We start from the raw sequence: 15,373 nt of genomic DNA on the forward strand, positions 1-15,373 counted from the left end.
GAAAAGGACAATGAAATTGGAAGAATCATACTACCTGACTTTAAAGCTAGAGTGGTCAAAACTGCTTGGTATGGCACAAGGATCGACATACTGATCAATGGAAATGAATTGAAATTTCTGATATAGATCCTCGCATATACAGTCATCTAATATGCGACACAGCCACCAAGCTCACTCAACTGGGAGAGAATGGCCTCTTTAACAAATAGTGCTTGGAGAACTGCATATCCGTATGCAAAAGAATGAGAGAGGAATACCATCTCACACCTTATACAAAAATCAACTCAATGTAGATCAAAGATCTAAATGTAAGAACCAAGACCATAAAGACCTTGGAAGCCAAGGTAGGGAAGCATCTACAGGATCTTGTAATAGGAAATGACTTCGTGAACTTCACACTCAAAGCTCAAGTAGTGAAAGAAAAAATAGATAAATGGGACCTCCTCAAAATTAAAGCCTTTTGCATCTCAAAGGAGTTTATCAAGAAAGTGAAAAGAGAGCCTACCCAATGGGAGAAAATATTTAGTAACCATATATCTGATAGGAGACTAATATTCAGCATATATAAAGAAATCCTCTATCTCAAAAATGCAAAGACAACCCATTTAAAAAATGGGCAAGAGATATGAACAGACACTTCTTCAAAGAAGAAATATAAATGGCTAAAAAGCACATGAAAAGATGCTCAACATCACTAGCTATTAGGAAAATGCAAATCAAAACTACAATGAGATAACATTTTACACCTATTAGACTGGCAGCTATTAAAATAGCAAAGGACTACAAGTGTTAGAGAGGATGTGGAGGAATGGGAACCCTCATCCACTGCTGGAGGGAATGTAGAAGGATCCAGCCATTGTGGAGGGCAGTTTGGAAGTTCCTCAAAAAACTAGCTATAGATTTGCCATATGACCCAGCAATTCCACTGCTGCATATATACCCAGAAGAACTGAAAACAAGGACATAAACCAATATATGCAAACCAATGTTCATAGAAGCATTATTCACTATTGCCAAAACTTGGAATCAACCCAAATGCCCATCAACAGATGAATGGATAAACAAAATGTGATATATACATACAATGGAATACTACTCAGCTGTAAGAAGGAATACAGTGCTAACACACGGGAAAACATGGATGAATCTTAAGGATCTTATGTTGAGTGGAGCAAGCCAGTCATCAAAGATAAATACTACATGACCTCTCTGATATGATTTAAGCAAATCAGTCTGTCTCAGAGAGCTAGAGACTGGAAGATAGGCTTACAGGAAATAAGCAGGGAGAAGAAGGTTGTGAGCCAATGCCCATAGGGGCAAAATCTATGATGAAGTGGAGGCAAGTAGTTGTGCAGTGAAGGGATAAGACGGAGATCTAGGGATACTATTGGGTTGGGTTTTGTAGGCTTGAGGGGGGCTAGGGTTGGAAGAATGGGTCAGATGGTCCATGGAATTTGGGGGAGGGTTGAGGAGGAGCAGGTTTTATTGGGAGATTGTCTTGTATGTGGTTGAAATTATAATGTTGAGAAATCTCTTTAGCAAATATAAGAAGGAAGGGTTACTGGTTTAAGGTGTTTGATGGTGGTCATCTGGCATAGGGTGCACGTAGGCAGATTTCTAATGAATATGTGAGTGCTCATCTTTTCATAGCATGTTATATCAGTGGGTGGAGACCCATACAATGAGTGGGAAGGTATTGTACCCCCCATCCTTGGAAGGCCTGATGTTCTCAAAGAGAGGGGAAGGTGTCTCTGGAGAACATGGGTGGCTCCCAATGGAGGAAGACAGACTAGTATGAGCCCCCAGCATTGTTACAAGTATCTATGAATCTTGTCCTTCAAGCAGTGAAGCTTGGTTGTCACTGTGGGCACCGAGGGGATGGGGAGAGAGGAATAGAGTAGATGGAAAAGGGGGTAACTGGCGGGGCAATGGAGATGTTCTGCATGATTGTGCAATGATGGATACAGTCTATGTTAAATTTCACCAAAAATTTATAAAAGTGTACAGTCTAAAATGTAAACCAGAATGTAAATCATAATGTAACCATGGTTAGTAGCTCCATTTCACTATTTGTACATCAGTTGCAGCAAATGTAACATCCAGATGTAAAAAGATCATTGCAGGGAGCAGGGGGAAAAAGAGGGGGATGTTGGGCATTTAAGAGTCCCTTACATTCTATATGGGACTTTACTGTGACCTAAAACTTCCTTGAAGATAATTTTTAAAAATGATGTAAGATTCTGAGGAAGAAATGGAAGAGATTGCCTTGTCATTGCACATACAGGGCAACACCTATTACACTGATTGAAGGCAAAATGTAAAAAAAAAAATTTTAATGATTATTTCATTTTTTTTTTTTAAGATTTATTTATTTAATTCCCCCCCTCCCCCGGTTGTCTGTTCTCTGTGTCTATTTGCTGCATCTTGTTTCTTCGTCTGCTTCTGTTGTCGTCAGCGGCATGGAAAGTGTGGGCGGCGCCATTCCTGGGCAGGCTGCACTTTTCTTTTGCCCTGGGCGGCTCTCCTTACGGGTGCACTCCTTGCGCGTGGGGCTCCCCTCCACAGGGGACACCCCTGCGTGGCAGGGCACTCCTTGCGCGCATCAGCACTGCACATGGGCCAGCTCCACACGGATCAAGGAGGCCCGGGGTTTGAACCGGGGACCTCCCATGTGGTAGATGGACGCCCTAACCACTGGGCCAAGTCCGTTTCCCTCATTTTTTTAATACCCCAATTTATTTTTTACTTTATTTTGGTTTTTCTACATTATTACATATTTTATTTCTAATCTTTAAACCTATCATTACTATTGCATTTTCCTATTAGTTGAATTTGGCAATATATTAGGCTTAATTTTTTAAGAAATTTTTGATCACAGAGGGGTTTGACTATGGCAGGGGAGGACCATTGGTGTGGGGGGTCATTGATGGGGGATGCATGGGTGGGAGGGAGTTCACCAGGGCCCACATATAGGGTATATAGATATGTTCAGATGCTTGTTGGGACTTGGAGTTGTCCTGAATGATATTGCAGGGTCAGCTACAGGACATTATATAACCTGCCAAAACCCACTGAATGGATTGGGAGAGCATGTAAACTACAATATAAACTATAATCCATGCTGTGTAGCAGTGCTCCAAAATGAATTCATCAAATGCAATAAATGTATGACATACGGAGGAAAGAAGATGTTGATGTGGAAGGAGTGGGGGGTGTGGGGAGTGGGGTATATGGGAGCCTCTTATATTTTTTAATGTTACATTTTGTGTGATCTTGTATCTTTAAAAATAAGATAATAAAAAATTTTTAAGAATTAAAAAATGAATTATAGTTATATAACATTCCTGAGACTGCCATAATCACAAAAGGTGAGAATTAAAATATGGATATAAATATTGAAAATAACTTTGTTGTGCAATGTTTAAAAACATATAAAATGATACATTAAATATTCATGTAATCTGCATCTATTTGAGGAAATGAAACTTTACTATATGATGCTTTTTTCAATGAAAGTTTCAAATTAAATATTGAGGTAGTGACTGATTCCTTAATTTTTCAATGGGTGAATGTCCTATACTTATAGAATTTTGCTACAACTCCTTGTTAAAAAGTGTTTCATAGCATGAATATATTTCTTTCTCTTTCTATCAAAAATATTTTATACATGTATAACCAACATGATTTCAGACAATAAAGCAATACCTAGCTACTTTATGAAAGCCCTCTAAGACTTCTAGAAGCAAAAGATTTTGTGGTTGCAGGTCAAATAACTTTTATGCACACAATATAGAAAGGAAATATTCTAAGTTGAATGATAATCTTGTTAAGAATGTTTCTTAGTGACATGGAAATACAAAATGTTATATAGAGTAAAATTTAAAAGTTTGCTTACGAAATAATTTAAATATTTTCCAAAACTTCTCATGAAGAGGTGATATGGAACCTCTGGCTCTTTAAAAGTTCCTCTAGTTTGATGTTAGTCCATGTGGCTTTAATGAATATGCAAGTTTGTATTACCAGCCTACATACCGTGTGTACTGTGGGACTCTACTTTGTGGTTCTACCTGATAGTCTTGTGATAGATGGAGTAAGATAATAAAATTTATGCATACAATGGTTGTATAATGGAGCCACTACATCTTGAAACTAATTATGTAAAACAATATGACTAACACATTTCCTAGATAGTACATCGTTTATAGCTGCATTTGTTTATTCAGAAATCTTTCAGCATTTTTAAATTGTTTTAAACCTGAATTGTGTATAGCATATACATTTGCAACTAGCAGAAGTAAGTTTTCATTAATCTAAACCTAATCCAATATCTTTCCTGCTTTAGGAATCCTCTCTCTGTTAAGATAATTAAGAGAGAGTTAATACTCAACGGCATATCAAACAAGAAGCCCAGATCAAAATGAGCTGTGGGGACCTGGGCTGATGTAATGAGCTTAAATCCTGATGCAGGAGAGACGGTCCACACAGCATTTGCTATTTCGTTTAACCTTTATATAATTTGAGAAAATACATCATGAAAATAGATAAAAGTCTAGGTTCCAGATTTGACTAAGAAACTGAAATGCATATTCCAGTTGTAAAATAACCACGTGCATGACCTGAAGGTCTATAGTAAAGCAATATTGAAATAGAGGTAATTGTAGATGCTTAGAGCACTAATTGCATGAGTTATCATTAAGACAATCTAAGTCAATATTGTACTGTTTGTTAATTGTTGCTGAGACTTCCACATGTCCACCTATACAAGGAATCATATGTGGCTTTTTATGGGGTCATTTAAAGAAAGTTCGATTTTGGTATTGTGACAATGTGAAGAGGTTGTCATTGATTATGAGGCCCAGGCTTTAAATTGGGTTTCCCTGAATCATCACAAGGTTTGGCTAATAGAGTATGAATCACTGATGATGTCACTAATCTCTTTGTGCATTCCAGCAATAAAATATTTAGCTTGTTTTATAAGGGTATAACTCATTGTGAAAAAATAAGATAATTCAATCACAATATACAAGGTCAGCTTTTGTTACTTGAGATTGCCCCTCTTCCAGCAAGTGCTCATCACAGAGCATCTTCTCTGATCCCTTGAGCCTCTGAAACCCTGCAGGCCCAGAGCTACACCTAGGCCTTCCACTGCTTTGCCAGTCTGAACACTAACTCCAACTAGCCGCCCCTATGAGAACATTTTTAATCAAACTGAATTATAAGTTAAGTTGTCACAGCATTATCGATGTTTTCCCAGAATTTTCTGAGCTAAGTCACCAGGGTAGAGCCCGAAGCATATTTTTAAAGTTACATCAGTGAAATTCTGTTTTCAGGAACTTTTGATGCTAGTTTCACAGAGACATTTTTTATCAAGTGTGAGTTTCAAATCTTAAAAATGGTATAACTCTTACTCTATCCTTTTAAGTCATGTGTTGCATTTGAAATAGTCACTGCTTTTAATCAATAATTAACTTGCAAGGAGAATATGGTTAGTGACTTTTCTAAATAGGAAAAAAATCCTTTAATTTTTGAATTTTAACTTGAAGTTGTCTAAATCTAAGAAATTATTATTAACATTTTTCTGACAACCTTTTCTTAATTTTTTGCTTCTCTCATGAGCTAAGCAGGATCTGAATAGACAACAGTCAACAAGAACAACAACAAACTGTTAAAAATATTACATGTTAACTTAAATAATATATTTTATGAGAATAACTGTATTTCCAAAACAAAAAAAAATAGTAATAAGAGTGGCAGGTTTGCAAATCTCTTTAATACCCAGCTTAATAGAATACAGTCGGGTTTTCATATATTGTATACTTAATCTATTGTGATATGCTTCTTCTGTTTGGTTGAAAGTATATGAAGAAAACATGGTCTTGTACAACTATGTAATAGGAAAAGAGAGAAGTATTTCAATAACCTTTTCAGGTAATTATGGATATCCTTTTTGCGACCACATCAAAATTTGTAAGTTGTAGTATCTTAAAGTGTGGGAGGAAGGGCGCCCGGCTTGCCACAGTAGCAAACGGTGCGGCAAGAGGTGATACCGCCTCTGCCCACTGGGCCTAGATAAGGTGACCACGCCTGACTAGGCCTTTGCTGCTAGCGGCTGGCCGGCGCTGCCTTCCCCCTTTCTATCTCCCGCCTAGCCCAACATCCGGCCAGCTCTCACTCCCCCTTTCCCCTCCCCTATTCCAAACCTCTCAGCCAGCCCTCTGCCTAGCAACCGCTTACAATCACCTATCAGGAAGCAGTACCCGCCCGCACCTATCAAATCCCTCCACGCAGTCCCTAACCCTATAAAGCTGTGTCCCCTTCCGCAATAAACCGGACTTGCGCACAGACCTGGTCTCCGCGGCTTTCTTCCTCCCCTTGCCGTGCGTCCTCTACGCCTGAGAGCCCCTCTGAGGCTGTCTGCCGTAGCCTCAGACGCCACTGCGGTCTAGCCTGACCCTCCAGAACCCCCCGTCAGCGTCGGGGTTAAACAAACCCCAGCCGCAACTGGCGCCCAACGTGGTAGCGGTTCAAGTCCGGTCCGGCGTGACCGCTGCCTCACCCCCGTGGGACCTCGCTCCCACCCCTTCGCCCCGCTCTCAAGGTAAGGACCCCGGTTATCGGCCCCCGGCAAAAAAATGGGCGGGCGTCTATCTTCCCGCCAAGCGCCGCAAGTCAGAGCGCTTGCTGGCCTACTAGCCTGTCACCAATGTAAAGTTTCGGGCAGGCAACTCCAGGCTTACTGGGATCTACTGGTCCCCTTCAACCCCTGGCTTTCTACTGCCAATCTCTCGGACCCTGATACCTATCTGAAATTGGCCCCGCCTATCAACAAGGCCAGCCACAAGCCCGAAAATCCACACAAGCTTATAAGGTAATCAACTCTGTTCCAGCAAACGCCCGCCCACCCTTTTCACAACTCCTCAAGCTCCCTACTATCTACATGACAATGTAGCTCTGGGCTAGTAAAGGCTAATAATAGTTAATCCACTGGTATGAGAGAAAAACATGGCAACATTGGTGTTCTGTTTTATTTCCATGCTAATTCTAATTGGACTTCTTTAACCAAGATATTAAAATTAGTACAAAAATTTTATCAAGGTTTAAAAAGAAATTTTCAGTTTTAAATCAATAGTTTACTCCTGAACTTCAAGTCTCACTATAGTCTTACAGTAATTATCCAAAAATGTGTGCTAATGGTCTGCCTAACTGCTGCTCGGGTTATTTTAGCTGATTGCTGATAACTGATAGGAATGTTTCCGAGCACAAGCTTGCATGTTACAGGCAACATGGATTCCAGAGGAAATCTTAATAAGAACTTAAAAGCAGCTATACCAAGAAAGTAAGAATTATGAGTTAATTGTAAACTGTATGTTTCTGTTACTGTGTTGTGATTGTTCTGTGTTTGTCTGTTCGTTCAATGTCAGTGTATATTTTGATACCTCCGGATGGTAAATATAAATTAATAAAAATTTATAAAAGAGCTCTATACAAATGGCCAAAAATTAAATAAGCGCTTATATTAATACTTAAGTTTATTATATCAATACATGAGCTTAAATGTTAATAAAATATCTACAATAATAGAAATCGTAAGTCTTGATTGACAAGATTAACTGTACGTGTTCATAAAAGGTTGTTCTTGCCCAGATTAAAATGAATAACTTATTTTTCTTCACAGGATAATATAAAGAATGTAAAGCTTAAATGAATATTAAAAAAGGTTAAAAGTTTGTGAAAATGCTAACTGAAATGTAATAAGTTTTGCAAAAAGGCGTATTTTGTCCTAAAGTAAAATAGCTAATTTTTCATGAACTCTTGAAACTTAATTTGCAGATGGCAAGCTGTAAAAGGTATTGTGATAACTTTAAGTAAGGGAATGTGTTCTATAAACATAAAATTTGTCTTCAATAGTCTATATGGTTATAAATAAAAGGTTTAATAAAGCATTGTTTACATTAAAGTATTAAATGGCTAATTCCAAAAGGTCATTCTTAAATATATATAAAACTGAATTGATGATGATAATAATAAAAGGTAATTTTATAACAGGAAAGATTGGCAGCAACCAGCCTTCCCTGCCAACTTGCTTCTAGGAAACTGTTTCTAATATTGCATGTTACTAAGTATTTAAAGAAAAGTTCATTATTTTAACAAGCTTGTTTAATGTTCACAGTATTGTTATAAGAGGTTTGCTTGATAACTTTGATGTAGGCTATATGGAATGTGTTTTTATTATTAAGGAAACAGAAGATGATTTTGTCCTGAGATAAAATGATTGATTATTGGAAAGAGTAGAGTGTGGGACAAAACCTGACTGAATACTGAAAGTGCAGAAGGTTGGTGGAAAAGGAATTTTTACAGTTAAAGTTAAATAAAATTTAATGGGTCTATCTATAAAATTTTACAGGCTTTAGTGTTGGGTAGTATGCTGATGCAAAGTTGAAAATTTTTGTTCTTTCTCAAGGCCTCTCACCATTAATCTGTTTTAGTAAAAGTTCTTATCCTCAGTCAGTATACAAAGAGAGTCTGTCTTATGTTTCTTGTGCTTATCGTTTCCTCGATGTTCCAAGAAAGAAAGCTTTATCTCTTAAAGGAACATAACGTTCAAAACTGCTTTCTCAAGACCTAATCCTGAACAGTGGCCTTTTGTTCCAAACTAATTATAAGAGATTTGTTCTTTTACCTTGAAAGAAAAATTAAAGTAATAATTAAGTTCATTTAATATGTTATAAGCTAAATAAAGGTGTTTTACAGTGTTATAAAATTAACAACTTTTTCTTCCCTTAAACCCTCTATTAATTAAAGTCATATGGATAAAAAGTTTCTATGAATGCTTAAAAGTGTATAAAGTTACCAATATTTCAGCATAATATTAAAGAAAAGTACAATATGGTTAATTATAGTTTTAATTATTATAAAAGAGTATATGTCACAAAAACAACCCCTTACCATAGATTAAAGTAACAACACTAGTATGCAGCAATCCCAAATACTGCTAGTTTGTTGCAAAAAGTTAAAGTCCAGCTGTATGGCTATCACTTTGTTTTAAAACTTCCTAAGACTTTCTTTAATGTCTTCTTGAACAAATCAAGCCAGCTGCATTCCTTTATCTGTAAAGAACCCAACAATAAACTTTTGCAGTGCTTTTCAAGGCTATGTGCATAGCCCAACCATCTTGTACAGTATTTACTAATAGTAATAGTAATGAAAAAGCAGCATAAAAAAAAAAAAACAGCATGTGTTACTTTCCAAAAAGAACAGGTTTAGCCAACTCCTTATTCATCTGCTCAATGCACAGAGCTTTGAGCCATCATTAAAGTTTTACAAATGTTTTAAGAGTCCTTGAATATTGTCTCTGATTCTGAATATGTATGCCTTACTGATAAGCACACCACTGCCCTTTTCTCCGAAAACCCCCGTGCTCAAATTCTTCTAGAAATCTTCCACGGGACCTTTAACTGCCATTACCCCCCCCCACACAAGTTGCTCCAGGGCCTCACAAGGCTCCCCCTCTCCCCACTATACCACCCTTTCCCTGGCTCCAAGCCTCTCTCCAACTCCACTACTGTCTTCACGGACGCCTCTAAGACCAAGTTTGCTTATATTGCCTACTCTCCCAGCCGTGACTTGCCAACCATTTACTGCCAAACCCATCCCGGATCGGTTCAGGTGGGCGAGCTACTAGCCATCCTCACTGCCTTCCAACACCACGGCAATGAGCCCGTCAACATCTTCACTGATAGTCAGTATGCCCTGCAAGTTTGTTCAGTTATTGCCCACGCTGTTTTCTTTCCACGTGACACGCCCATTGATCAAGCACTCCGTGCCTTGCAGCGAGAGCTCGAGCTCCACACACAGCCATGGTACATTTCTCATATTCACAGCCATTCAGGGCTACCCGGGCCTCTGCTGCCGACCAAACCGTCTCCACCCATACAATAGCCACTGTTGGAGACTTGGTCAATCAAGCCAAACTTCTCCATTCTAAGTTCCACTTTTCAGCAGCCTCACTTCAACGTCTTTTGCCGGGCCTCCCCAAGGAAACGTGCAAGCATTTGGTGCGCGCCTGTAAAACATACGCCCCCTTCTTGCCGCTTGGACCGTTGCAGCCACAAGGGGTCAACCCCCGCGGCCTCAAGCCAAACTCCCAATGGCAAATAGACGTCACCCATGTGCCATCATTTGGGCGCCTCAAGTATGTCCATGTCACAGTCGACACCTTTTCTCACCTTTGCTATGCTGTCCCCTTACCGGGAGAAACAGCCAAGCATTGCATTAAAGCATTGCGGCAAGCCATCTTATTCATGGGGGTTCCTTGGGATGTTAAAACCAATAATAGGCCTAGGTATCGCAGCTCCTCATTCGCTGCATTTCTCCAGCTCTACAACATTACTCACCACTTCGGCATTCCATACAACCCCCAGGGGCAGGCTATAGTAGAATGCATCCACCGCCAGCTCAAAGTGCAAATTCAATAAGAGAAGGATCTACGCCCACATAGTCAACCAGGCGACATTATCACTGCCTGCCTCATTCACATAAACCTCCTCTCCTTTGATAAAAACGGTCTTTCCCCCCTCCATAAGCATTGGGGCCCCTCCTACGCACCAACAGTTGCCCCGATGGTGTTTTGGAAGGACCCAGAAACAAACAATTGGCAGGGACCCAGTCCCCTTCTCACCCAAGGCAGAGGGTTTGCTTGTGTCTTTCCAGAAAATGCCTCCCAGCCGCTCTGGATCCCCGGGAGAAACGTCAAACCCGCCACCGGCCAGCAGCAGGTTCCAACGACGGATGATGAGAGCACTCGCCCATCGGATGGAGAGGCTAAATATGGCCGCAGATCTAGCTCATGACACCCTCCTCCTTGGACAGCTAGTACAGCTTGCTGTCCGCGCCTTAGCTTCAAACAAAAAACCTAAAAATCTACACTCTCTCCTGCTTTTCATGTTAGCTCTGCTCCCCTCCACTACGGACCAGGCTAGTATAAGCCATCGGCCCTTTAACTGGACACTCTCTCTTTGGCAGCAGGAAAAGCTCCTCGCTAATAACATTACTGCGGGTGCTCCCTCCTTCACAGTGCACATATGTAATCTTGCCAACCTTCCTGTCATCAGTTCCCTTGTAAACGTTACACACAAGACTCACCGGTGTTGATACAGCTCACTTACAGGCCTTGATGGCCCCTATAATCATGAAGTCTCAGGCTTCTATATTTGTCCTTCCACGGCCAGAGGCTGCTATGACCCAGCGCACTATTACTGCCCCTCCTGGGGGTGCAAAACCATAGCCCACGGATGGTCGGGAGCTCCCAATAGGGACCCCTACCTCTCCCTTTCTTTTAAGGATAAAAGTCACAGGAGCAGCATTAAGCCCTACTGGAGCAGCATTACGCTCACTGTCAAAAACCCTAAAAATGCAGGCTGGCTACAGGGCCACACCTGGGGAGCCCGACTTTACATGAGCAACTATGATTACGGTGCCTTTTTCATTATAAAGAAAAATTCAATCCGCACACAATCCGCCGCCATGGGCCCAAATCAAGTTCTCAATCCTCCCCACACACGGCCTCCCCCTCCTCCCTCTGTTTCTCCTTCTCCTCCCGCTACCACCTTAAATCCTTCCATCACTAGGTATCCTCCCCACCGCCAAACCCTGCCACCCCCCAACCCTCTTGTAGCCCTCCTCAACGCATCATTTATCTCCTTAAACTTATCCCAGCCCAACCTTACACAACGTTGCTGGCTCTGCTTCTCCGCCGCGGCTCCCTTCTATGAAGCCATAGCTACCAACAGCGCCTATCGCGCCTCCCCAGACTCCACTGGTACCTCTTGCAATTGGAACCAAACAAAAAGAGGACTCACCCTCTGATCAGTTTCCCAGACTGGACTCTGTATAATAAAAATCAGCGGCAAAGTTCTCCCCTCCATGCAGTCCCTCTGCAGCCTAACTCACACCCCTAATGCAGCCGCTAAGTTCCTAATTCCCCCTAATAATACCAAATGGCTATGTTCTTCCTCCAGCCTCACTCCATGTCTCAATGTTCAAACCCTTAACTCCACCAGCGACACCTGTGTGCTCATACTCATTGCCCCCCCCCCCCCCCCCCCCGCATTCTCTTTTATACTGATAACCAATTCTTTGACTCTTGGCAGCACTTCAGCTCCCCGCAGCATGAGCAGAAACAGGAAGTCTTCACCGCCATCACAATTGCCACCCTTCTAGGTCTTGCCGGCGCAGCCACTGGAGCTGCAGCTCTCAGCCTCCAAGATAATTCCTTTTCAACCCTTAGGCAAGCTGTCGATGCAGACATCGCCCTCCTTGAGACTTCCATGGCCCACCTTGAAACATCTCTCAACTCCCTGTCCGAGGTCGTTCTCCAAAACCACAGGGGCCTAAACCTCCTCCTCCTAAAAGAGGGGGGCTCTGCGCAGCATTAGGAGAAAAATGCTGCTTCTATGCTAACCACTCTGGCCTCATTCAAGATAACCTTGCACAAGTTAGGGAGGGCCTCCACAAGAGAAAGCAGGAACGTGAAGCCGAATGGTCTTTCTCTTGGGGGCTGCCCAATGGAATCCTTTCTTACTTTCTCCCCTTTCTAGGCCTGCTCCTCACCCTTGTCCTCCTATTAGCCCTAGGACTTTGGGTCATCAGGCGAATTGTCCGGCTCGTCAAAGATCAAATTAACACTGTTCTCAGTAAACCCATTCAAGTCCAGTACCAGCAAATCCACACCACCGAAGAAGAGGCGTCGAGAGTCTCCACCTACCATCTCCCCCTCTGAATGGCCAGCCGCCCTGCAGCGCGCTCAAGCTCCAAGCCCCTTACCTATGCCCCTTCTCACCGCCCATCCTAACCCCTTACCTTTACCCTTTCCCCTCCCCCGCCCTGTTTATCTAAGGCCGCCAACATTCCATCGAGGCGCTGGACTGGTTAGCCAATGACGGGCAACGGGATCGGCCCGCCAGTCAACCTAAGGCAGGAACACGGCCTTTTGCTGCCACGCTTCCCCATGACGGGTAAGACTGGCCACCTGTGTGGCACGGGCATTGCCCGGCTGGGCGCAATCCCGACCTAAGACAGGCACAGTCCCCCTCCCTCCTCAAATCAAGCTTTTCGGAGGAGCTTAATAAAAACAAAGGGGGAAATGTGGGAGGAAGGGCGTCCGGCTTGTCACAGTAGCAAACGGTGCGGCAAGAAGTGATACCGCCTCTGCCCACTGGGCCTAGATAAGGTGACCACGCCTGACTAGGCCTTTGCTGCTAGCGGCTGGCCGGCGCTGCCCTCCCCCTTTCTATCTCCCGCCTAGCCCAACATCCGGCCAGCTCTCACTCCCCCTTTCCCCTCCCCTATTCCAAACCTCTCAGCCAGCCCTCTGCCTAGCAACCGCTTACAATCACCTATCAGGAAGCAGTACCCGCCCGCACCTATCAAATCCCTCCACGCAGTCCCTAACCCTATAAAGCTGTGTCCCCTTCCACAATAAACCGGACTTGCGCACAGACCTGGTCTCCGCGGCTTTCTTCCTCCCCTTGCCGTGCGTCCTCCACTCCTGAGAGCCCCTCTGAGGCTGTCTGCCGCAGCCTCAGACGCCGCTGCGGTCTAGCCTGATCCCTCCAGACCCCCCCGTCAGCGTCGGGGTTAAACAAACCCCAGCCGCATTAAAGATTAATTGCAATGTGGAATCTAACATGTTATCAATGACTTTTTAGTACTCTATTTACTACATTCCATGCTGTATCTTGCACTTTGCATGGATTTTTTACCAATATATGATTTTGTACATGGTACATTGGACATTTACAATATATTGGTTCCTGCATTAAACAAGTTTTCCAAAGATACAGTGGAAACTTCCCCGTACACTAATGAGAGACTGAGAATGAAAAAAAAGGCAAACAACAACAACAGAAAACAAATACCACAAACTACTTAATATTATTCAAAAATAATTTTGACTTTGTGGAACTTGGTGTGCATAGCATAGTGTAGTGGTTAAGAGAGCAGGATCCAGGGCCCATCCCCTGGTTATGAATACAGCTCTTCCCACACTGGGAAAAATTGTGCATCCTTTTATTATGGGGTAATAGAATACCTGTATCACTAGGACTCCTGTTATATTGAAATGGCATAACAAACGTAACATATAGAACAGAGTCAATCACCAAGGATTATAGTTCTTTCTGCATTTCCTTTGGCTCCTAATGTTCTTCTGTGTTTGCAATTGACATCCCTGCTCTCTATTTTTATATTGTTTCCTCTGACATTCAGGGCATGTGAGGCTCTAGGTCCTGACTAAAATTTTCTTCAGAGATTAAGATCATCAGCTAAATCCAAATTGGAGGGTCAGGAAACAGCTGATGCACGCTTTGTAGAAAGAGAGTTTTGTAGAATTTGGGAGCTAGAGGAAATGAGTCTGTATATTCCAGGAAGCCAAAAGTTTCAGAAATGAAGGATATGACCTATTAAGAAATGGATATGTCTTACTAAGAGGAGTTTCTGTTCTTAGGTGTTCCTTAGTCATCTCTGTAATAGGAAGCAAAGTTTCTCCTTCATGCTGCTTGGGTTGATGGAACATTTTGTAAAAGTATCTCTTTAGCCTGGGACAGTGGTTCTGTTTGCTTCTCAGGCCCTAGAAAAATAGCTGACCTCAGCCCTTTGCAAGGAGAAGTCTGGCTCAGGGAACAGATGTGACTCAAGCGGTTGAGCACACACCCACCACATGGGAGGTTCCAGGTTTGGTTCCTGATGCCTTGATGCCTCCTGAAAAAGGAAAAGCAAACAACAAGCAAAACAAATGAAAAGGCCAACTCAGGGAAGCTGATGTGGCTCAGTGGTTGAGCTCTGGCTTCCTACATATGAGGTCCCAGGTTCAATCTCTGGCCCTGGTAGCTCAAAAAAAAAAAAAGAAGAAGAAGTCTGGTTCAAGCTGGGTTCTGGTTTCCTGTACTGATTACTATTGCTGTGTAACAAATCACCCCAAAATTGAGCAGGGCAGCTTAAAACAAACATTTTGTTGAGTTCACAGATTCTGTACCTCAGGAATTCAGACAGGGTGGAGTAGAAAGACCTGGACTCTGTTCCTTGGTGTCTGGGACCACCGCTGGGAAGCTTCACAGGCTGCAGGAGAAACTTGACAGAGCTGGAATCATCCGAGGCCTCATTCATTCATATGTCTGGGCTCAGCGCCTACACATGGCCTTCCCAAACGGATTGAGTTGACTCATACCATGGTAGTCTTTACGTGGTCAGACTTTTTACATGGCAGTTTAGAGCTACAAGCACTATTGTTCCAGAACACGGGATAGAAACTGCATTCTTCTCCTGTTTGCTGCAGTTAGTGCTGCTCTTTCTTCAACCTGCCCACAGCTCACTAGCC

The 15,373-nt window shown here is 42.4% G+C and overlaps 1 long non-coding RNA gene across 1 annotated transcript; it reads left to right on the top strand.

Annotated features, from left to right (window-relative positions):
* Positions 1–6,235: 6,235 nt before the first annotated feature.
* Positions 6,236–13,496, top strand: LOC131278174 (uncharacterized). Its single transcript, XR_009185428.2, has 2 exons — positions 6,236–6,598; positions 12,597–13,496. It is a non-coding gene; the product is annotated as an uncharacterized lncRNA (long non-coding RNA).
* Positions 13,497–15,373: the final 1,877 nt, after the last annotated feature.

This window comes from Dasypus novemcinctus, chromosome 4 (genome assembly GCF_030445035.2).
Source record: "Dasypus novemcinctus isolate mDasNov1 chromosome 4, mDasNov1.1.hap2, whole genome shotgun sequence".
Taxonomy (NCBI): domain Eukaryota; kingdom Metazoa; phylum Chordata; class Mammalia; order Cingulata; family Dasypodidae; genus Dasypus; species Dasypus novemcinctus.